The following is a 12,704-nucleotide window of genomic DNA, read 5'->3' on the forward strand; positions in this document are numbered from 1 at the left end:
CCAGGCCTGGGGGTCAGGGTTTTCTCACCCTGCCTCCTATGTCTTTTTTTGTGTTTTTTTAGGACTCAGGGCTGAGTCTGCGTCTTAAGATGGCTGCCACTACTTCCTGGTTGAGGTGGTGGCCAGTCAGATATCAGGATGAGATTTGTTGTCTTTGCAGATCCTCCAAAGTGTGATACATGCAAATTCTTTTAACCTTATTTTCTCCAAAACTACTGAACAGATTTACACCAAAATACAAAAAAGCACTCTTTTTGGGTCAAAATCCTGGTTTCTGCCAAATTTGGTGTAAATCCCTTCATTGGTTTGGACTGTTGCTGTGTCTAAAGTTCCTACAGAAAATTGAATAGGGAAAAGTGTTTTGGGACACCCTCCTTTTTCTCTGCACCTGTTTGATGAATCACCCCAAAACCATCCATGTGCAATCTAGTCATGAGGTACCCCTTTTTTGGAAAGTTTAGTGGAGATTTGTCAAACATTGATAAAGTAATTAGCAACACAAAAAAGACATTTCCTATGGAAACATGATCAAAACTATAACTATCCAGTGGCGGCAGCTACTGGGCAATCTATATATTCACTAAAAAACACAAAGGAATATTTTATGAGTGGAATACCTTTCTGGAAACTATAGTTTTTTTAAACCTATTTAGATACAAAAAGCTATAGAAAATGCATGATTTCATCCAGATTTAACAATGTATGTGAGGGAAATTTTCCCAAGAACCCAGTATGTCTTGCTTGTTACACACTGCGTGCAATTCATATCAGTGATGTACGCTCTACCACTGATAGACTTCATAAGTCACCCAAAATTCACCACTATTCAAGCTGCTTTTGATGTCACCCCCTGCTTTAAAAGTTTAACTATCAATGACCATGCAAACTGTGAGGAGCATTTAGACCCCTATATCAAAAACCTACCACTACTGGAACATTAAGGACTGAGGCTTCAAAGTGAAGTGCAATTCAATGACTGCAAAAAATCAATGGAACAGGAAACACCTGACAGGAAGTGGCAAGCTGAGGAGCAGCTATAATGGATTTGACTAATACTAATATGGAAAGTTGTGAAACATCTTGGCAGGGTAGCAATAAATCAATACCATGCTGGCAGGAGTTGCTGGAAACCAAACAGAGAGCGCTACAAATGCTCACAGATAAGTAAATGCAAGAAGGAATGTACCAGTAAATATCAAAAGTGCTTTGAGAAATTGGCACTCTGTGTGAGTGTATTCTGCATAGCACAAGTGCTCTCACTCATCTTGTGGACTCATATCACACAAAGAGCCATATCATGAGCAGGTGTGCTGGCTCAGAACAGCACACATCCTCTATTTTTATACATTTGCATTTTCTAAAGCAGAGACATTGAGGGCTTCATTGGCAAGCCCATTGCGCTGCTGGAGCTACACTTTCTTAGACACACAGGCGGCGCAGTGTGCCTGCCCATATTTACAAGGCCACGTAAAGTCACCCTGCATGACTTTTCATGGTCTTGTAAATATGGGCCTCTTTCACACATTATTCTGCGTGAAAGGGGCACTCCATGGGTGCTGCTGTGGGTGTTCCCATGCAACATCCATGGAACCTGACATTCCCATGTAGTTCACCTGGGAATGTGTCAGAACACATAGAAGGACCAAAACACCATTAATTATTGTTTTTATGCAGGAAGTCCATTCTTGCACAACAACAATCATCCCTGCAATGCAGGCACCCAAGGGTGTCTGCTTTGGCTCCCGGCTGCTATTTGCTCTCTGGTGCAGTGGAGAAGGACAGTAATGCGCCATACCTACAACAGGAATGCGCTGTATCTTGTAGATATGGTGTATTCCTGCCCTTTTATTTTGATGCACAGCAGTGCAGCAGAAAGGCCTTCTGCTGTTGGAGAGGGAATCACATGGAAACTGTCATAGACGTGAGAAACTGAATTATGACATTTCCTGAGGGAAAAATAATAAACGTACACCAACTACACGTTCAAGAAAATATGACAGAACAAAAGAATTGTAGTTACAGCATCGTAAAAGCATGCAGAAAACGATGTAGACTAGATGATATCATTTGTGCAAATAATATAGACTGTGATTTATTAAGTGATAAAGTACTTTTTTTCATTAACGTGTGCTAGAAAAGTGTAAGTGGTGAACGCTCACGTTATGGAGTTTACCTCTAATAATACTTTATTAACATTTATATGTGTGTATAGCTAATGGGAATTAGTAAATTATTAAGATTTTACCAGAGTATGATGACAAAGTCAATTTGAATGTATTTGTGCACCAAAATGACAAAAGAAAATAGGTGTTAAACATTCCTAATTAATTATGTATTCATGAAACTTTCAGAGAATGTATTTACACATCTACAAATGTTATGCGCCCAAATGTTTTTACACGTTAGTTCTTTCAAAATAGTAATACGTCATAATGATACGCATTGTTTGTAACCACACTAAATGATTTTAAATGCATCAGCCATTTTTGAATCATTAAATCTTTATATTTTCTATGTCCAATGATCATATCTACATTAGCTTGATTTAATGTGAGCTGAGTGAAGATGTGAAGTCCCTGACTTGCTGAGTCTACTGCTCGTGAGAGAATTCCCGATATAACCAATAAAGTTAAACAGTATTTTCTTTTGTGAGATCTCATGTACTGTACAAGACACTTTGCTATATTTTTCGTTACAATCCTGAGCAACTGCCTGGGAAACTGTCCTCTTGAACTTGCTTATATGTTCTTGCTAAACCTCTCGTTTTTAAAGTGGAATTGCCAGATGATGTCCAAATATTTAAGAAGCCCCCAAAGCTTTCGTAATTGTAGCCTTTGTTTGGAATTCCTGGGCAGGACGGGTTTGAGCGGCATCCTCTGGCATATGAATGTGTAACCAGCTCTTCCCAGTTACTCTTTACCCCTCCCTTGTGAGAAATTTCAAGGTATCGATAGCCATAGCAGGCAGTTGCTGTTTTGCCCTCAGTTTAATCCCTTGTAGTGTAACTTCGCTTGTGAAACAGTAAAATTTCACAGACTGCCTTCCGAGTGCATAAGCTTGAATGGAGTGGCACGGCATAGATAAAAGGAACAGCAGTAACGGTGACAAAAGGTGGTCATTCAGCAACATGAACTCTTCATCAATATTTCTTGACAGCCTGCCCCCCGCCACCCTTCTGGTTTTGAAACAAGTACCCGGATGCAACACTCAATGTTTTGCACATTGGCCCTTTAATAATGCAATGTTAGAGCAACTTCAGAGTTATGCTGATCTGTAGGGATATGGCACTGCATAAAGGATGTAGGGAATATTGGCTGTGAGTTGCCTTTTTAATGCCTTTTCACTTGCCTACCTTTAGTGGTGTGAAACGCACTGGTACCAGCATGCTGCACAGAGAATGGACGCATTCTTTAAGTTGCAGCCCTTTTGCTGTTTCTTACACACACTCACCTAGCACTATTTTCATGCACAACAAGCATTGGCATACCCAATAGGTCTCGCTTTTGGGACCATATGAGTGTTTAACCATGCAACAGTTAATGTTGTTGCACCAAGGATATTGTGCTGCATAACTAAATACTTATAAGGTCCCAAAAGCGAGACCTATAGGATATGCCAATGCTTGTCTATTAAAGCATGCAGGAATCATATTTCTGGCTTCCATGGTGTTCATGGACATCAGCTTAGTCAGAGGTAGTTAGTGCTTCTATAACATACATAGCACTGGGAGAGGACATAAAAGATAAATGAGGAAATGAAATGATGACGTCAAATCATAAAGTAATTATTTACTTTGAAAAATGAGGTACAAGAGAGTCAAAATTATCCACTTTCACAGGCTTTTGGGTTGTTTTAATGCTTCACACATTTCCCTTTTTTTTGTTGAAAACATGTTTTACTGCATTTTCAATGTACCTTATCAGTAAGTATCCGACATATATCAATTGCTCACAAGAAAATAGCACATTATATAAATTGGGACACCTGCAAGGTACTTTTGGTAAACAAAACATTCGTAACAACCAAAACTTCACGCTGACTGTCCCCGTTCCCCAATATTGGCAAACATCATTACACATTTCACATTTTACAGCCTGTTATCACTTTTAAATCTGGGCTTTTATAACTGTTGTAATTTATCAATTTATTATTATTATTATTATTTATAAACTTAGAGGTTGTGCTTGTTGTAGTCTAGAATGCACACTGGTTTGTCCAGTTCTGGTACTTGACCCAAGCAGCCATAGGTGAAGTCCTTTCTTCATGAATAGTTGTGAGAATGTGGACATCTCTAATGACTGAAAATTTCAAAGCAAGTACTTCATTGCTACGTAAGTCACTGATCTGTCTTCCTTTTTAGTTTCTTACCCATAATAACTTTAGGGTAACTTTTACAGTTAGAGTGGTCCGGTGAGTGAGGTGAATGCTGGCCCTCTCTTGCCAGAACATAGTCTGTTGTCATAGTCATAGTGATTAAATCCACAGATGAAAATAATGCTGTCAAAGCTTATGATAGAGCAAGTAGTGGAAACACATTGACGTTTCAGTCTCATCGTTAATAAGTGAGATCCTACTCAGGATGCTTAGATGATAATTAAAAAAAAACATGAAGTACGATCCAAGGATTACTTCTTGTATAGGGGCAGTTAAGTCAGAGAAGTCTAAAACCAACATAAATACCATCAAGACATCAATTATTGTGATGGAAATTGCGTAAATCTGATAAATCTGGTTAGGCGCCGGTGGCAAATGCACCGAAACGTCAGCTAGTATCCACTACTTGCTACCTCATAAGCTTTGACTGCATTTATTTTCTCTGTGAATTTAATTACCAATGGATAACTCACTAAGACAGACTCTGTTTCAGTGAGAGTCAACCAGCATTCACCGGACCCTTGTTCAGAAGACTGTTACTAAAGAACTTATTTAGGTGCTAATTTTATGTTAAAAAACCCTGTTGTCTATAAGAATGTTTATTGAAAAGATCCTCTTGTTTGCATTACTGTTGTAGCTGTCTCCTCTAAATGAGGCACTTCATCAGTGCTAATCGTGGAGTCATAATCATATGATTCCTTTTGGACAGAAAATTAACTGGTCTTGCACTTGCCTCTGTGCCTCAGATGCAGAGTCAGTCCCAGAGCCATGTTCGGAGGCAGATTCAAAAAGGCAAACCAACAACCTTCTGGGCAGTCAGTCTGCGATCAGTCATAATGATTACTAAAGGAACTGTCACAAAAAAAATAGTCAACTATAAACAACACTGTATCAAAATCGAACTCAAAACACTATGGCTGTCTCAAACAGTAAATACAACTCAGGAAATATATCAATTTGAAAAGAAAAAATCAATATAAATCACACAATACATTTTCTACTACACAGAGACACTTAGATACCTCTTAGTTGCCACAGGAAGCTAGACTGTGAATCAACTGCACCTACTGAAGGACACAGACACAGCAAGCACCAAAGATTACATTTTTTTATATTTCTTTTTTGGCTTTTTCGAGCCATTACAACAGTGATCAAGACACTTATAAAGTATTACATTTATGGCGATACACAGATCAGCAAACAGTAAACATCAAGATAGTGTAATTTTGGGGTGTGGAACTATGTGGGGAAACGCATGTAGCGAATGTATACCAGGCAGCAGTCAGTCGGTGTAAGCCCTCCGGTGGAGGGAGGTGGGCTAGGTCAATACAGTTCCCATTACAGTGCCAAAAGCATAAAGCCATGCTACTGCAATGTCCTACAACTATACAACCTAAAAATTGTGTGAACAATCCGGGAGCCTGGGGTACCCATGAAAACCCAGTGGTATTTTCCATATAGTAGCAGACTGTCGGTGTGTATGGGTGGAAAATATGGGGGAGCTGCCGTGTATAGCCCCACGGGAAGTAAAGATGTAGTGCTTCCTGCTTAGTCTATCAGCAGGGCGTCCGGGGGTGATGTAGCCTCTCCTCCTGAGGGCGGGTGGACATTAAGCTCCTGTTGCTGAAGGCTCCCCGAATCAGTAAGTTGGTAGCCACCAGCAAGCACTGAAGATATTTGACGAGAAAGGAAAAACAAAAGAAAATTTCATCCAAGACAGCACAATGTAGATTTTCCAAAAATCGAACTGTGAATTTGAAAGACAGTAAAACATAAACTAAATATACTAACATTTTTGCAAAAATATAAAAAAAGTGAACGCAGGTCAATGATACACAATTGAAGTAAACATTACAAAAAAGCTTCTATACCAAACACATGCAACAACACAAACTGCAGATCTATTGATGCAGATACCACAAGCAGGATATGCCACCCAAAAATTCAAAAACTTTGCACTACAATAAAAAAAATTAAGGTCACAAATGCACATGATAAGAAATGAACAATTGTCATTATAAAACACAATGAAGTTTGCTGTGAGTGACAGATTGGAATCACAAAAGGCTGATCTACCCCAAAGGGGGCACAAACCGAAGTGCAAAATTTGGCACCCTAGATTTCTCAGAAATCTTGATAGCTCCGTTTGGGGCTATCACGGTCCGTGAATAACAAATCCAAGCAGTTTTGGCTGACCGCAGCATCGCAGGCCAGCTACGGTGTCAGGAAGACCCGCAAAACAGTATTTTTAGAAATGTAAGGCGTCTGCGACCACTGGCTGAACCCCGAAGGGCCGGCGTCCACAGGCGTTGGTTCTGAAGGTGGGTGCAGGAGTCATCAGGCCCTTGAGGTCACACGTGTTGTCGATCAAATTCCTCGTGGTTGAAGTCAGGAACGCCAGTGTAAGCGGGCTTCGGGGCTGCGGTGCGAAATGCAGCGGTGCAGCGTGTGGTGCTCTCAGGTCGCGGTGCAGGCAGCAGCTCAGTGCCGGTCGTCCAGCGGCGTCGGTGAGACCAGTGCTGCGGTGCGCAGTGATAGGTGCTCGTCGCGGTGCTGGCAGGTCGTGGTGCATGCAGCGTCGTAGTCATTGCTGAAGCGCTGTTGGCTGACGAACTGGAGTCGATGGCGCCGGCATAGGTAGGCCAAGGCTGCAGTGCGGGATGAGGATGGTGCATCGTATAACTTATGAGCTGTGCCCTCGAACCACGGTGCAAGCAGTGGCATCGATGTCGGCATTGAGCGATGTCGTCGGTGATACGAGGGCGGCAGTGTGAAGTGAGGCGGCGCGGAGTGCGGCGCACACAGGTGGCTGTGCAAGCAGAGGCTCGGTGGCGGCGTCAGGTGGCGTCGTCGGTGAGACCGGGGTTGCGGTGCAAATTGCAGCTGTACTCTCTGCGGTGCCTTCAGGACACGGAGCCGGTAGCAGCATCGTTGACAGAGTCGGGTTGCTTTTTCTTCTGTTGTAGCACAAAACACACAGTCCCCAGTGCTGGTAACAGATGAACTTGAAGTCTTTGCTGATCCTGAGACTTATTGAACAGCGGGCAAGCTCTACCTCAAACCCATGGAGAAACTCACAAAAAGGAAGTTGCAGAAAGTTCAGTCCAGTCGTTTCACTGCCCAAGATCGAAGCAGCCACTGCAGGGCAACACAGCACAGCACACAGCAAAGTGGTGGTCCTTCCTCACAGCTTCTCCAGCTCTTCTTCTTGGCAATCTTCTTGAATCCACAAGAGTTCTCTGAAGTCTTTTATATGCCTGAGACTTCCAACAGAAGGCAAGCTTCAAGCCTTTGGAGAAAACTCTAAAAGCAGGATGATGAAAGTATAATCCAGCCCTTTCCCTGCCCAAGACAGAAGCAACAAGCAGCAGGCCAACACAGCAGAGCATGCAGCAAAGTGACAGTTCCTCCTGACAGCTTTTCCATCCCTTCTTCCTGGCAGGTCCTTAGTTCAGCAGTAATCTAAAACACTGGGGTCTGGGCCCCAATATTTATATACCAAATGCCTTTGTTCTCTGGAGGCAGAGAGTGTCTGTGCTCAGCCAAAATCAGTTCTGTCCTCTCTGGCCCAGCTTCCTGGCAGGTGGCGGAGACAGCATTGTCCAAGGCAGACATAGCCTATCCCAGGTCTATTCAGCCCAGCCCTGACTCATTCAGGAAAGGCAGGACACACATCAACCCCCCCCCCCCCGGTGGCCGTCTGAGAGAATGCACCTCCCTAGCCCCTGTCACTCCAAAGCCAGACAGTCAATACACAAACCAGCAGAGGCACATAGAACGGCTAAGCAGGAAAATATTAAGTGTGGGTGGAGCAGGCGTAGTGCCTCTAAGTGGAGTTCCACGGAATTGGAAAAAACTCTGTAAAACTTTGCTTCAGGTAAGTGCTTTTATTTTACATTATAATTAATTTGGGAGAATGGAGGGGCCTGCTAACTCCGCTCCACCACGGAGTCGGAGTTTTGTCTAAACTCTGTGTTCGCAGAGGAACGTGGAGTGGGCAAAACTCCGTAAGCTCCACTGACAGAGCGGAGTTACCCGCCGGGGTTAGAAAATACCTACTTTCTAAAAGTGGTATTTTCAAACACAGAATATAAAAATCATCTTTAGTAAAAGATGCATCTTTAAATTCTGAGTTCAGGCAACGTTACTTTCCTATCTTGTCCCAATGGCAAGTTCTATTTTTAAGATGTTATTAATAAACTCCAATTCTACCCTATGGGACAGATAGCCTTTTCATAGTGAAAAACGAAATGCACTGCAATTCACTACCAGGACATGTAACATACATCAGTACATGTCCTACCTTTAACATACACAGCACCTGTGACTTATGCATAAGAAAAGGGAAGATTAGGGCCTAGCAAGTGGGTGCACTTGCCAAGTCGACGTGGCAGTCACAACTGCACGCAGATACTGCAGTGGCAGGTCAGAGTTGCCTTTACAGGGCTACTTCTGTGGGTGGCACAATCACTGCTTCAGGCCCACTAGTAGCATTTGATTTACAGGTCCTGGCACACTCAATACACTTTACTAGGGTCTTACCAGTAAATCAAATATGCCAATCATGGAAACACCAATCCATAAATACAAATTGCACAGAGAGCATATGCACTTTAGCACTGAATAGCAGTGGTAAAGTGCCCAGAGTCCTAAAACCAAAAACAGCAGGTCAGGAAAAAATAGGAAGGAGAAGCCAAATGTTTGGGGATAACCCTGCAAAAAAGGCCATTTCCAACACAACCCCCTTCCAGCCTAAAGCCAGGGTAGACCAATCCATACCTCGATTGGCTTCCCTGCTTGGGGTGATAGAATATGGAACCTGGCCCGCAACAGCAGGGGCTTATTCCCTTTCTACACCTTCCTGAACCTGTTTTGATCCCTCTATCCATAATCTCAGGGCCCACTAAGCTAACCCAAGGGTAACCATTCTCCACACCTGTGGACACCATATGTGCAGCACCTAACCGTAGCTTGCTCACAGGTGGGTCCCAGCAGGTAGACAGTACCACCAGGGCCAACATAGTGGTGGGGTCCAGTCCACCCCCAGGGCGTTACTCCTGTCCCCCTCTCTCCCCCCAAGGGGCCAGTTTGTCCACTAGGACAGCAAGCCACTGTGGCTTCTGACAGTTGTCAGTGATGAGACCCAAGTCTTATGCCTCTCAGGGCTCTCTAACCTCTGTGGTGTCAGAGAGTGGGGGGTGGTAGCCCCAGGTGCCTGGCACCCTTTGTCTGCTCTCCCTCTTGTCAGGTCAGGGATGACATCCTGGCACTGACCCACCAGCCCAAGGTGTGTACCCGGCAGTTGGGCAGGAGACTGGGATGGGTTTCCCACCCCCAGTCCTCCCTGGGGTTCCGTATCCTATCACCAGGAGCGGTAACCCCTTCCAGGAACTGGCAGGGCACGGGTGGCAGGTGTCCTGCACAACTCGCCCATCAGTTCAGGGGTGCTATCCTGCAACTGGTACACCAGCCTAGGGTTTGTACCCTGAGGCTGAACAGGGACAGGGTGGGCTCTGCCACACCCTGTCCTTCTCCCTGGGTCTCCGCACCCTCCCACCTGGAGCGGGGACCCCAGAAGACAAACTGGGAGGTGTACTGTTAGCAGTCTCCCCTTCCTCCAGGTCAGGGGGGACACCCAGAACCTGGTCCTCCAACCCAGGGTCTGTACCCTTAGGCTGGACCTGTACCTGACAACCCAGGACTTCTGGGGGAGTACACCATCCCCCCTCAAGGGAAACACACTCCACTGGAGTTGAGCAAGAGTCTGCCTGGAGCAGGTCGCCAGCCTCCTGTCCACCTGACAGATCATGCAGACCCAAAGGGCCAGAAGTGGCCTCACCAGGGTCAGTCCTGGGGTGCTCTGACCTCAGAGCTGGCACCTCTGACCCACTGGTCCTTCCACTGGAGACTGCGTCCCCCCTTCACCTCGCTCTCTGAACTTATGCACCGTCCCTATTGGAGTGGTGCTGCCAGACACCAGAACTGGTGGGACGCTAGTTACAGCCGCCATCCCCAGCTCACATGACATCTTAGGGTCCCCCTCAGGGAATGGCCTCTTGTTACAGACTAGCCCTCCTCGTGTCCCCTCATGGAACCAACCAGGCTCTGGGACGGGGTCTCAGGCACCTTGGGACTCGGCCCACCCCCACTTCTTCTCTTCAGAGACAGGACATGGGGCCCCTCACCCATCCCACTACACTGGGACCTATCAGGGACACTACCAACCTCCCCTGCCTCACCTGGTTGAGGAAAACCTGAGCCACCTCCTTCAGGATCACCCCCAGATGCTTCTCCAGACCCTCTGGAATCCACCAAAACGTCTAATAAAAATTTCACAGAGAGCATATGGACTTTAGCACTGAATAGCAGTGGATAGCATTGGTAAAGTGCCCATAGTCCTAAAACCAACAACAGCAGGTCAGGAAATAGGAGGAAGAAGAAAAAAGTTTGGGTATCACCCTGCAAAAAGGGCCATTTCCAACACTTACCCAATGACCAGTCCCCCAGCAAGAAAACATCCTTGGTGACCTAGAGGGTGCATTCCTGGTCTCACCTGAGATCCCGCAGCAGACACTGGGGGTAAAGAAAAGCTCTTACCTTTACCCTGATGTCTCTCTTGCTGCCCAATTCACTCCCAGGCCAGAGGACTTACCAGAAATATGCAATTTTCTTCCAGTGTACCCGGGGAGTCATGATGATGTCAGCACACTGTGCACATACTGAGATCATCATTGTGCTGGGTCAGGATGGCAGCAGAAGTGCTTCTCCCTGCATTCTTCATTAAGGCATGGCCTGCAGGGGTGAGGTCACTTCCTCTGTGGGTGGGTGCTTTGACATGCTAGACACGTCCGTAGCACCCCAGCTCTGGAGCTATGGATGTCTCCGTCACATCCATTGCACCCAAGCGGTTAATAGAAAGAGTAACCTTTTTTTCTAAAGCTGGTACTAAAGTGTCTATTGAGGGCAAAACATTGCAGAGAGCCTTGAATCAGGAGCCAGTTTGGAACAGGGTCTAGAATGGGATTCCTGAGGATGGCTGGTTCGGGGTCCATACTGAATGGATAAATGAAAAGGGACTGCATGATTGTCTGTCCAGACCAAAGGAATTGGAGCATCTGCTGCAAGAGTGGGTAAGTTAGTAAAAACTAGGGCCTAAGATATGGTCTGCTATATGCATGGGGGCCGAGATCAGTTGGACCAATTGTGTGCTGCGGTAAATTTCTGATCGTCCAGGTGAAGATTGAGATCAACCACTATGGTGAAACTGGCAAATTCTATGATAAACTGGGAGATAGCCTAAGTCAATGTAATACAAAAGCCATCATTTGGGCCATGGTGGGTGGTAAATCAGGGCGCCTGATAGAGAAAAAGTATTCGAATGGCCATAGAGAAATGAAGGCCTCCGGAATCAGGAACTAGCAGGGGTCCAATATAACACATGAAGGTGGATTTTAAGATGTTAGCAAATCCTGCTCCCTATCTACACAGGTGATCTTGCTTAGCAATGCAAACCCCAGCGGGTAGTGCAAGCTGTTTATCTGGGGTGGAACCAGTACAGATCCTTCTCTCGGAAATAAGAAGGTGATCTAAGTTGTGACCTATAATTAAACCAAAGGTCTCTAGTTTATGTTTAGAAAGAGATCACAGTTAAGAGTAGCAAAGCAAAAGGTGGCCAAGGTCTGATGGTAGGCGAAAGATTAGCATACTGTGTGGAAATTTCAGATACAAGTTTTAAATTACAGTAGAAGCACACCTTAAATGAAACAGAGAAGCATATATTATAATGTAGTTTGAGATGCTAGCACCATTTCTTTTCTTCAGAATAACGTGACTACCCAGAGCTTCGGCAGCGAACTCTGCCGTTGCCCTTTTACACACCTCTTAATTCTTTACAGCTTTAAAAACCGCATAAATAAATCAATGCCGTATCTGCCGCTTACTGTTGAAAACACTTAAATGTACATGCATGCATCTGCCTTCCACCTACGCTCCTCTCCTCTGGGAAATCATTATTCCTTGTAATCTAATTATGCACTGGCTATAGATTTAATCGCTTGTCCACATTAGTTTTTCACTTCTCAGAGAAAATCACCTGGATAATGGTATGGAGAGAAATCTTTATTTTAAGGCGCTGGAGGTCCCTAGTGGTATGCCGGTGACAGCTACAGCTCATGTTGCTACCAGGGATAATGATGGAAATGTGGCATTATCTTCGTGGAATAAATCTGTATGCATCTTTTATTTACATTGCATGCTGAAATAATGAGTGTATGTTGGGTGCGCTGCTGCCTTACATTCAGTGTAACTTCAGTCTTGGAAACTATGCTGTG

Source organism: Triturus cristatus, chromosome 1_2 (assembly GCF_964204655.1).
Source record: "Triturus cristatus chromosome 1_2, aTriCri1.1, whole genome shotgun sequence".
NCBI lineage: Eukaryota > Metazoa > Chordata > Amphibia > Caudata > Salamandridae > Triturus > Triturus cristatus.